The sequence below is a fragment of the Halichoerus grypus genome, chromosome 13 (assembly GCF_964656455.1).
Source record: "Halichoerus grypus chromosome 13, mHalGry1.hap1.1, whole genome shotgun sequence".
Taxonomy (NCBI): Eukaryota; Metazoa; Chordata; class Mammalia; order Carnivora; family Phocidae; genus Halichoerus; species Halichoerus grypus.
Window position 1 is genome coordinate 85,813,385 of NC_135724.1, and position 9,859 is coordinate 85,823,243.

General features: G+C 45.2%; 1 protein-coding gene across 1 annotated transcript in view; it reads right to left on the bottom strand.

Annotated features, from left to right (window-relative positions):
- Window positions 1-5,931, bottom strand: part of PTPN11 (protein tyrosine phosphatase non-receptor type 11) — an 81,742-nt gene extending 75,811 nt beyond the window's left edge. The window contains exon 1 of the mRNA XM_078060945.1: window positions 5,702-5,931. The gene's annotated coding sequence lies outside the window, so the exon portion shown is untranslated. The remainder of the gene's footprint in view (window positions 1-5,701) is intronic.
- Between the last annotated feature and the right edge of the window lie 3,928 nt (window positions 5,932-9,859).

Sequence of the window (9,859 nt, forward strand, 5' to 3'; positions counted from 1 at the left end):
CTGGCCAAAACTCTGAGCTTACATTGGGACACAACGTTAATAAAGACATCCCAGTCCCAACTAGAAAGGCACAGGCCTGTTATTTTTCAGCAAGGCAAGTTTATTTACTCCCACAGGAGATAAACCAACATGGCCACCAGGAAGGGCCTGGGACAAAATGTACTTGACCTGCAATAGATAAACCAAAAGCCTGGAGTCTGAGAACAAGCTAAATCTTCTGCTCCTCTCAGCTCAAGTCACCATACATCATCTTTCAGAAGAACAAAAACAAATGTAGGAGCTGGGTGGCTCAGTCAGTTAAGTGTCTGCCTTCGGCTCAGGTCATGATCCCAGGGTCCTGGGATCGAGCCCCGTGTCGAGCTCCCTACTCAGTGGGGAGCCTACTTCTCCCTCTCCCTCTGCTGCTTCCCCTGCTTGTACTCTCTCTCTCTGTGTCAAATAAATAAATAAAAAATCTTAAAAAAAAAAAAAAGGGCAAATGTAAAGGACCTGCCATATGCTGAAAGAGGGCATACAGGCAGTTTTGTCAGCTGAACAAGGCTGAGTGGTGCACACAAACAACCTCAAGATCTAAATTCAGTACTACCACCGCTAAATCACCTGTGGGAGGGTGGGAGGGGAGGGTCATTTCATTGTTCACTGCCTTCATTTCCCTACTTATGATGTTGAGAAATATCAGTATACTGAATATACTGACATTTTAATTACGGAATGCATACAAAATCTAAATCCTAAACACACCAAAAGAATTATGTTGAAAATTAAGCAAAACGAAACTGAGAATAATATTGGTCACTCAGGAGTCAACTCCTACGCTCACCTCCTCAGAGAGATCATTCCTAAACTCATCAAACTAACATTATCCCCATTTGTTTTTTTTTCTCCCAGCAGTTATTACTACCTGAAATTGCAATCTTCATTCATAGGTTTTTCTTTCCTCTCTCTCTCTCAACCAAAAGAACAGCATCTTTGCCAATCTCACTGCTTTATCCTGCCTGGTTCAATAACTATTTGATTGAATTAATACCGAGGTTAAAAATAATTTGAAAAAGAAAAACAAAGCTGGAAGACTAACATTGATCTCAAGCCTTATAATAAAACTACAATAATCAAGACCATGTGGTATTGGCATACGGACAGATAAATAGATCAATAAAACAGAATGGATTCCAGAAACAGACCCACATATAAATGGACAATAGATTTTCTACAAAGGTACAAATTCAAAAGAGAGTCTTTTCAACAAACAGTGTTAAAACTAGTTATCTATACGCAAAAATATCTATGTGTGTATGTGCACATACATATATACATAGCTCCACACCTCACCATACACAAAAATTAACTCAAAGTGGATCATAAACCTAAAACCTTTTGGAAAACATGTGAGACCTTGGGTTAAGCAAAGATTCCTTAGCATGATCCACTAAAAAAAAAAAGGTTGAGGGGCGTCTGGCTGGCTCAGCCAACAGAGCATGCGACCCTTGATCTCTGGATTGTAAGTTCGAGCCCCATGTTGGGTGTAGAGATTACTTAAAAATAAAATCGTTTAAAATTAATGAATTAATAAAAATAAAAATGGATACACTGGACTTCATCAAAATTAAAAACCTCTGTTCTTTCAACAGAGACTGTTAAAAAAGATGAAAAGACAATGGGGCTCAGTCAGTTAAGCATCCAACTCATGGTTTCAGCTCAGGTCATGATCTCAGGGTCCTGGGATCCAGCCCCGTGTCAGGCTCTGCACTCAGAGGGGAATCTGGGGAATCTGCTTCAGGATTCTCTTCCTCTCCCTCTGCCCCTCCCCCCACTCGTGTGTGTGTGTGTGTGTGTGTGTGTGTGTGTGTGTGTGTGTGTGTACTCTCTCAAATAAATAAATAAATATTTCAAAAAGGGGGGGCACCTGGGTAGCTCATTCAGTTACACATCTGTCTGCCTTTGACTCAGGTCATAACTTCAGGGTCCTGGGATGGAACCCTGAGTCCTGTTCCCTGCTCAGGAAAAAGTCTGCTTCTCCCTCTCTCCCCCCCAGCACCCCCCCCCCGGCTTGTGCGCAAGCCCTTGCGCGCGCTCTCTCTCTCAAATAAATAAAATCTCTTTAAAAAAAATAGATGAAAGACAAGCCACAGGCTAAGAGAAAATAGTTGCAATTCTGATAAAGGACTTGTTTCCAGAATAAAGAATTCTCTTCTTGTAAGATTTTATTTATTTATTTGAGAGAGAGAGCAAGAGAGAGCGCAAGCACAGAGGGAGAGGGAGAAGCAGGCTCCCTGCTAAGCAGAGAGCCTGACCCGAGGGCTCAGATCCCAGGACCCTGAGATCATGACCTGAGCTGAAGGCAGATGCTTAACTAACTGAACCACCTGGGTACCCCTGGAATAAAAAATTCTTGAATCTCAATAAAAAAACAACTAAATAAAAATGGGGGGAAAATATTTGATCAAATAGACGTGTCACCAAAGAAAATATACAGATGGCAAATAAGCACCTGAAAAGATGATCAACATCATTAGTCACCAAGGAAAACATGAATTAAAACTACAATGAGGGGGCGCCTGGGTGACTCAGTCAGTTAAGCATCTGCCTTCAGCTCAGGTCATGATCCCAGGGTCCTGGGATCGAGCCCCACGTCGGACTCCCTACTCAGGAGGAGCCTGCTTCTCCCTCTCCTCCCCACTTGTGCTCTCTGTCGCTATCTCTGTCTCTGTCAAATAAATAAGTGAAATCTTTAAAAAAAAAAAGAATAAAAACCACAATGAGGGATGCCTGGATGGCTCAGTCAGTTAAGTGTCTGCCTTCAGCTCAGGTCATGATCTCAGGGTCCTAGCGTCTGGCTCTGTGCTCAGCAGGGAGTTTGCTTCTCCCTCTGCCCCTCCCCCCCATCGCTCATACACACAAGCGCTTGCGCTCTCTCCCTCTCAAATAAATAAAATATCTTAAAAAAACCAACAACAAACTACAATGAGATACCATGACACACCCACTAAAATGGCTAAAATTTAAAAATTGACCATACCAAGTGTTGACAAAGATGTGGAGTAACGAGAACTCTTACAAACTACTAGTGGGAATGTAAACGGTATTACCACTTTGGAAAACAGTTTGGTAATTTCTGAAAAAGTTAAATATACATTGACTGTATGATCCAGCCATTCCCCCAAGAGGTACTTTGGTAAATATCTCTTGTGCACAAACATTCACAGCAGTTTTGTTTGTGATAGACAAACTCCAGAACATCCCAAATGTTCCCATCAACAGGTGGATGGATAAACAAACAGTAGTACACCCATACAATGGAATATTACCAAACAATAAAAAGAAATGAACTTTTTGATACATACTACAACATGATGAATCTCAACATAATTATGCTGAGCATAAGAAACCAGGGGCGCCTGGGTGGCTCAGTTGTTAAGCATCTGCCTTCGGCTCAGGTCATGATCCCAGGGTCCTGGGATCGAGCCCCGCATTGGGCTGCCCCCTCAGTGGGAGCCTGCTTCTCCCTCTCCCACTCCCCCTGCTTGTGTTCCCTCTCTCGCTGTGTCTCTCTCTGTCAAATAAATAAATAAAATCTTAAAAAAAAAAAAAGAAACCAGACATAAAATTCCATTTATATAAAATTCTAAGAATTGCAAACTAAGGTGTAGTGACAGAAAGCACAGGAGTGGTCACCTGACAAGGAAAGGATTAAAAAAGACACAAGGAAACATCATAAGGGATAATGGATATGTTCATTATCTTGACTATGACGATGGTTTCACAAGTATATGCATGTGTCAAAACATCAAACTGTACACTTAAATATATGCAATCTATTGTGTGTCATTTATACCTCAATAAAGCTGGTTAAAAATAATAAAAAAGACCTACAATCTGGAAAATATAATAATTTCCACTTATCTGTGTTATGTTCACAAGCTGACTTTTCAGGTGGCACGCATTTCTTTTCAATAATATAGGAGCGCCAGAGAAAAGGAATGATCTTTGCCACTTGCAGCTTTGGCTATACCCCCACTTCTCCGCTTCTACACTAACCAGCTGGACAATGTAGGGTCTATTACCACCCGGCCCCTTCCCCACTCCCAACCCCCAGTCTTTTTGTCTCCTAAAGAAGCAGATCCTTACTTGTCTGGAAGAGCAGACACAAGGAACAAAAGGTTCAATGACTATTTGACAGATGAAAGAATAGACAACTGTTTTATTTAAAAGCTCCCTAAAGAATTAGAACATTTGAGGCTATACACTGTTCTGCTGAAATACAGTTATATATTACCCAGATCTGTAAGCACTTGCCAACAGACCTGTCCAAATCACTCACTTCCTAAGAGTTTTTGGTTTTCTTTTCTCTCCCTCTTTCCATTCCATGAATAAATAATGGGCAGGTGTATTTTGAGAAGACATTCTTAATATTTTGAAAATTCTCTCAAATAACCCCAACAGCTTGAAACAGTTTTTCAAATGTCTAAGACAGTGACCATAACAAGATCGTAAAGGAAAAGACCAAACAATGGCTCTTATGTGTGAATCGTATATAAAGAGTGGCAATACAAAATAACAGAATCATTATTATCTGAAAACAATAGGTCACACTACAGTTCTACAACATAATAAGGCTTACAAATGATTAACAGTTATAAAATAATAATAGCAATATGGTGATTAAACAGTGGAGATTCTGGCTCCACCACTTATTGGTTGAGTGACTTCAGGCAAGTTGCCTAACTTCTGAAAATCAAGTTTACTCGTCTTTAGAACCAGGATAATATTAAGAAGAAGAAGAATTCCTCTTCTCATAGGGTTATAGTGAGGTTTAAACGTGTTTGGCTTACAGTAAGAGCTAAATAAACGTTAGCTATCAGAAGTATTATTACCCTGAACTTCCAAGGGATCCCATTAATTCACTAATCCTCCTTCTGACTCTTGGTGCAAATCCTGTCATTTACTAACATGAAACTTCCGAGCCTCAGTTTCCACATCCGTAAAACGGGGGCGATTAATGTTACCTGACTTTGAAGGCTGTGGTTAAAGATTAACTAGAGACACAGCTCCCTTCCCTCCCATCTCCCAAAGCGAAGACTGCGGAGGAAGGAAATACTTCTAATAGCAGCAGATACAGTCAGTTTTTCCATTTCTGGCACGTGAGGTGGGGGGGAAGGAGGTGCAAAGAGCCACGTAAAGGGGTCAAGTTCCTGAACGAAGCCCCCAAACGCACGCGAGAGGCAGAGTGACCCAGAGCGGCTCGACCGTCGGGGGCTCGACCGTCGGGGGCCCGACCCCGCGCAACTCCCTCCTCTCCCCTCCCGCGTCCCGGGCCGAGGAGCCTCCCCAAGTGAGCGGGGTTATTTCGGAATCACCATGAGGCAATTCTCATGAGGCAATGGGTCAGGAATGCGGCGCCGAGCCGGGCCGCTGGCGTCCGCGGTTCCCCGGGCGGCTCTACCTGCCCCCGTCCTGACGGGCATCCCCAGGGCTGCGGGAGCCGGAACTCGGAGAGGCAGGAAATGAATGGGGACCCGAGAGGTGGGGGCGCGGTGGCGCCGGGCCCCCGGCCCCCGAAGGACGAGAAGTTGGGAGGGAGCCTGCCCCCCGCGACCCCGGGCGGGAGTCCGAAGCCCGGCCGGGGCGCCCCCTCCCGGGCGGGGCTGATCGAACGCGGCGGGGGCCGGGCCGAGGCCCGGGCCGGGCCCTCGGGGCTCCTCACCTCCGCGATGTCATGTTCCTCCCGCCCTCCGGCTCCGCGACGGACCCGCTCCTTGCTCAGGCTCTGCTGGGCCCGGTCACATCGGGCTGGCCCGAGGGAGGCCCGCTCGGGACCGGACAGGGGGGCAAAGCCAGCCGGCCGCGCGCAGACCCCCCTCCAGGCCTGGGGATCCCGGAGACTGTGCAGCCGCCCCCCAAGCCCGGTTCGCTCCTCCTCCTCCCCCGCCTATCCCCGCCGGCGCCGCCGTGACGTCACCCGCGCGACGCCCGCCGCCACTTCCTGCTCCCACTCCTCCCGAGACTGAGCGGCGGCTGCTAATGGCAGTTCAGTGTCTCCGTGGAGCCGCCGCGACGCAGTTAGCAAAGCTCTCACCCTCCTTTAGACCTGGGCTGCAAGGCGCGCGCGCGGCGCCCTCACTACTGTGCGCGTTCCCACGAACCGATCGCGTTCGCTCCCACCGTGTCAATTTCCATCCCTGCCCTGACGGCCAAATCGAATTTCATTCATTTCATTCCACAAATCGCCGCTCCACTTTTTAGCTGTGTAACCTTAGGAAAGTTGCTGAGCGTCAGTTGTTGAGTCTCTGAGCTTCAGTGTTCTCCATTTCTTCATTTCTGTGAAAGGAAGATAGTAACTGTATTCTCTTCATAGGATTATTATGGGGATTAAATGTGCAAACTGCTTAGAACCAGGCCTGGCCTATTTAACAAGTGCTTTGTAATTCTTACCTGGATTATCATGATAATTAAACATCTGGTAGGCACTGTTTTAAACTACGGGGATACAAAAAAAAAAAAAAAAAACTATGAAGATAGGGTAGTGAACTGAGGACAAAAATCCCTGCTAAAATACTATATTTCCGTCTTCCTTTCTTTTCTTTCTATCCCTTTATATTATCATTTGTAAAAGATTTTTATTTATTTATTTTAGAGAGAATCCCAAGTAGACTCCTCACTGAGCCCATGGAGGGGCTCTATCCCACAACCATGAGATCATGACCTGAGCAGAAACCAAGAGCTGGGCACTCAACCAAGAGTGGATTCTCCACTGACTGTGTCACCAAGGCATCCTTTATCGTTTTTTCTAAAGATTTATTTATGTATTTATTCATTTGAGAGAGAGCACAAGCAGGAGGGGCAGAGGGAGAGGGAGAAAGAATCTCAAGCAGACTCCATGCTGAGTGGTGGGCACCACCGGAGGCTCAATCTCCCAACCCTAGCCTAAACCAAGAGTTGGAGCTTAACCCCCTGCACCATCCAGGCACCCCTATATTTCATCTTAAATAGAGTAGTTAGGTAAGTCTTCACTGAGGATGACAAGCTGAGTACAGATCTGATCCTGGAGTAGTCAGTGGGAATAACTCTGGCAAATAGCATTTCGCATCAGTGGGAATAACTCTGGTGAATAGGGAGAGGCAAGTGCAAAAGCCCTGAGGCAGGAGGCTGCCTCCTGTATTCCAGAAACTATGAAGAGATCTCTGACTGGAGTGCAGAAGGCGGTGGGGGGGGTGAAGGGAGACCAGTAGAAGATGAGGTGAGAAAAGCATAGAGATGATCTAGGGTCCTATAGGCTATTTAAATGAATAGTAAATGGAGATTTTCAGCAAAGAAGGAATATAATCTGTTTTGAAATTAAAAGTAAGGGGGGGCGCCTCGGTGTCTCAGTCGTTAAGCGTCTGCCTTGGGCTCAAGTCATGATCCCACGGTCCTGGGATCGAGCCCCGCATCGGGCTCCCTGCTCAGCGGGAAGCCTGCTTCTCCCTCTCCCACTCCCCCTGCTTGTGTTCCCTCTCTCGCTGTCTCTCTCTCTGTCAAATAAATAAATAAAATCTTTTAAAAAAATTAAAAGTAAGGGTACTATGGGAGAATCAGATCAAGAGGGCAAATCTGGAAACAGACCAGTTCAGAATACTAGAATACTGTAATATTCCAGGCTAGAGATGATGGTGGCTCAGACCAGAATGAGAAGGTAGAGCCTTTACCTGATGAATGTCCTCGTGATTCATTAAAGGCCACAGATCTAGTAAGTGGCAGAGTCAGAATTTGAACCCACATCTATGTAGCTCCAAAATCTCCATTTTTATTTCCTCCCAATGCTTCCCACCCATTCCTATACAGAGAACTCTGATATAGTGTGCTGACTCTTCAGCCTTGGTGATACCAAAAAAAAAACAAAACAAAAAAAAAAAAAACCCTTACAAAATTTGTCTTTAATATATGTCAGTTTAATTTAGGTAATAGGCCTTCAACAAGCAGTTGCCCACCCTGTTTCTTTCCAGACCCCCTAAAAGTCCTGGCCATCTAAATGAGTCAAACAACACTCTAACTGATCTTAGGCCTATAGGCTTGCCCTTTCCAACCCATTCTTCACATAATAGCCACAGTTATCTAAAATGCAAAACTACTCACTCCCTACATTGAATACTTCAATGGCTACTCATTGTTTTTAGGATGAAATCACAAAAAAATTTTAACAACCCAGTCTGGTCCCCACTTACCTCACCAGCCCCTCTTCCCACGACTCTATGACCCAGCCATGCTGAATGACCTTCAGTTCCCCTCAATATACCATGCTCTCTGGCAGCTCAGGATCTTTACACAATCTACTCCCTCTCCCTGGAGGCTTCTCGGCCTTTTGGCTAAGATCAAGTGTAGTATCTGGCCTCTTTCCTCATGAACTCTAGTCTATACCTCAGATCTCACACTAGAAGTCACCTCCTCTGGGATATGAAGACTTACCTGATTCTCCCAGTCCCGGTTAGATGGTCCCCAAGACACCTATCCTAGCTTAGAACCGAACACAGTCCACTATAAATCTAAGACACAGTACCACATGGGAGTTAAGTTCTTGATCTCCAAAGCTCAGCCTGCCTACCTGGGTGTCCAGAGGTAAGTCACAAGACTTCTCTGTGTCTCAGTTTCCTCCTCTGTAAAACGGAGGGATCAACATACCACCACATAGGATAGGTGGTAAAGCATGAAAGATTTGCTGTTGGGGGCGCCTGGGTGGCTCAGTCCATTAAGTGTCTACCTTCAGCTCAGGTCATGATCCCAGGGTCCGCCTCTCTCTCTCTCTCTGTGTCAAATAAATAAATAAAATCTTTTTTTTAAAAAAAAAGAAATATTTGGGGGCACCTGGGTGGCTCAGTTGTTAAATGTCTGCCTTCAGCTCAGGTCATGATCCCAGGGTCCTGGCATCGAGCCCCGCATCGGGCTCCCTGCTCCGCGGGGAGCCTGCTTCTCCCTCTCCCACTACCCCCGCTTGTGTTCCCTCTCTTGCTGTGTCTCTCTCTGTCAAATAAATAAATAAAATCTTTAAAAAACAAAAACAAAAACAAAAGAAATATTTGCTGTTTATGAAGTAATGCTAGGCAAGTAAGTACTTCCTAATGCTGGTTATCATGTGTCTCTTTCCCAAAGCAAACTGTAATCTCTGAATGCAGAAACCATTGCTTACCCACTCTTTCGAATATTCTATACAGTCTGCAGCTAGAATGATCTTTTGAGAATGCAAACCTAATCATGTCATTCTCAGGTTCTATGAGGGAGTTCAAAACCTTTAATATTGGGCCCCTGGGTGGCTCAGTCTTTGGGTGTCTGCCTTCGGCTCAGGTCATGATCCCAGGGTCCTGGGATCAAGCCCCACAAGGGGCTCCCTGCTCCATGGGAGGCCTGCTTCTCTCTCTCCCACTCCCCCTGCTTGTGTTCCCTCTCTCGCTGTGTCTCTCTCTGTTAAATAAATAAAATCTTAAAAAAAAAAAACACCTTTAGCATTAAATGATAACCTTGCATTAGCACATCAGGCCCTTCTAAATATGAACAATGCCTACTTGTTCAGAACAGCTTCATTTACTTCCACTCCCTCACATGATCTCGCAGTTTCCAAAGCCCACTTGCTGTTTCTTGCATCCCTGTCTTCCTAAACTTAGTTCTTTCTGTCTGGAACACCCTTTAAACCCATCTCCACCTGGAAAACTAAGCATCAGGCAAGATTCAGCTCTAACTAAATCAGTTCCTCCAGGAAAAAGTCTCGGCACACACCCCTCAAACACTTCCTGAGAATAAAATAGAGGCCCCCTCCCTATGCTTTGGGGGCTGCCTATTCATCCCTCTGTAAGCCCCTAACACAATTTAACATCACTGTTAGTTCATTCTTCTG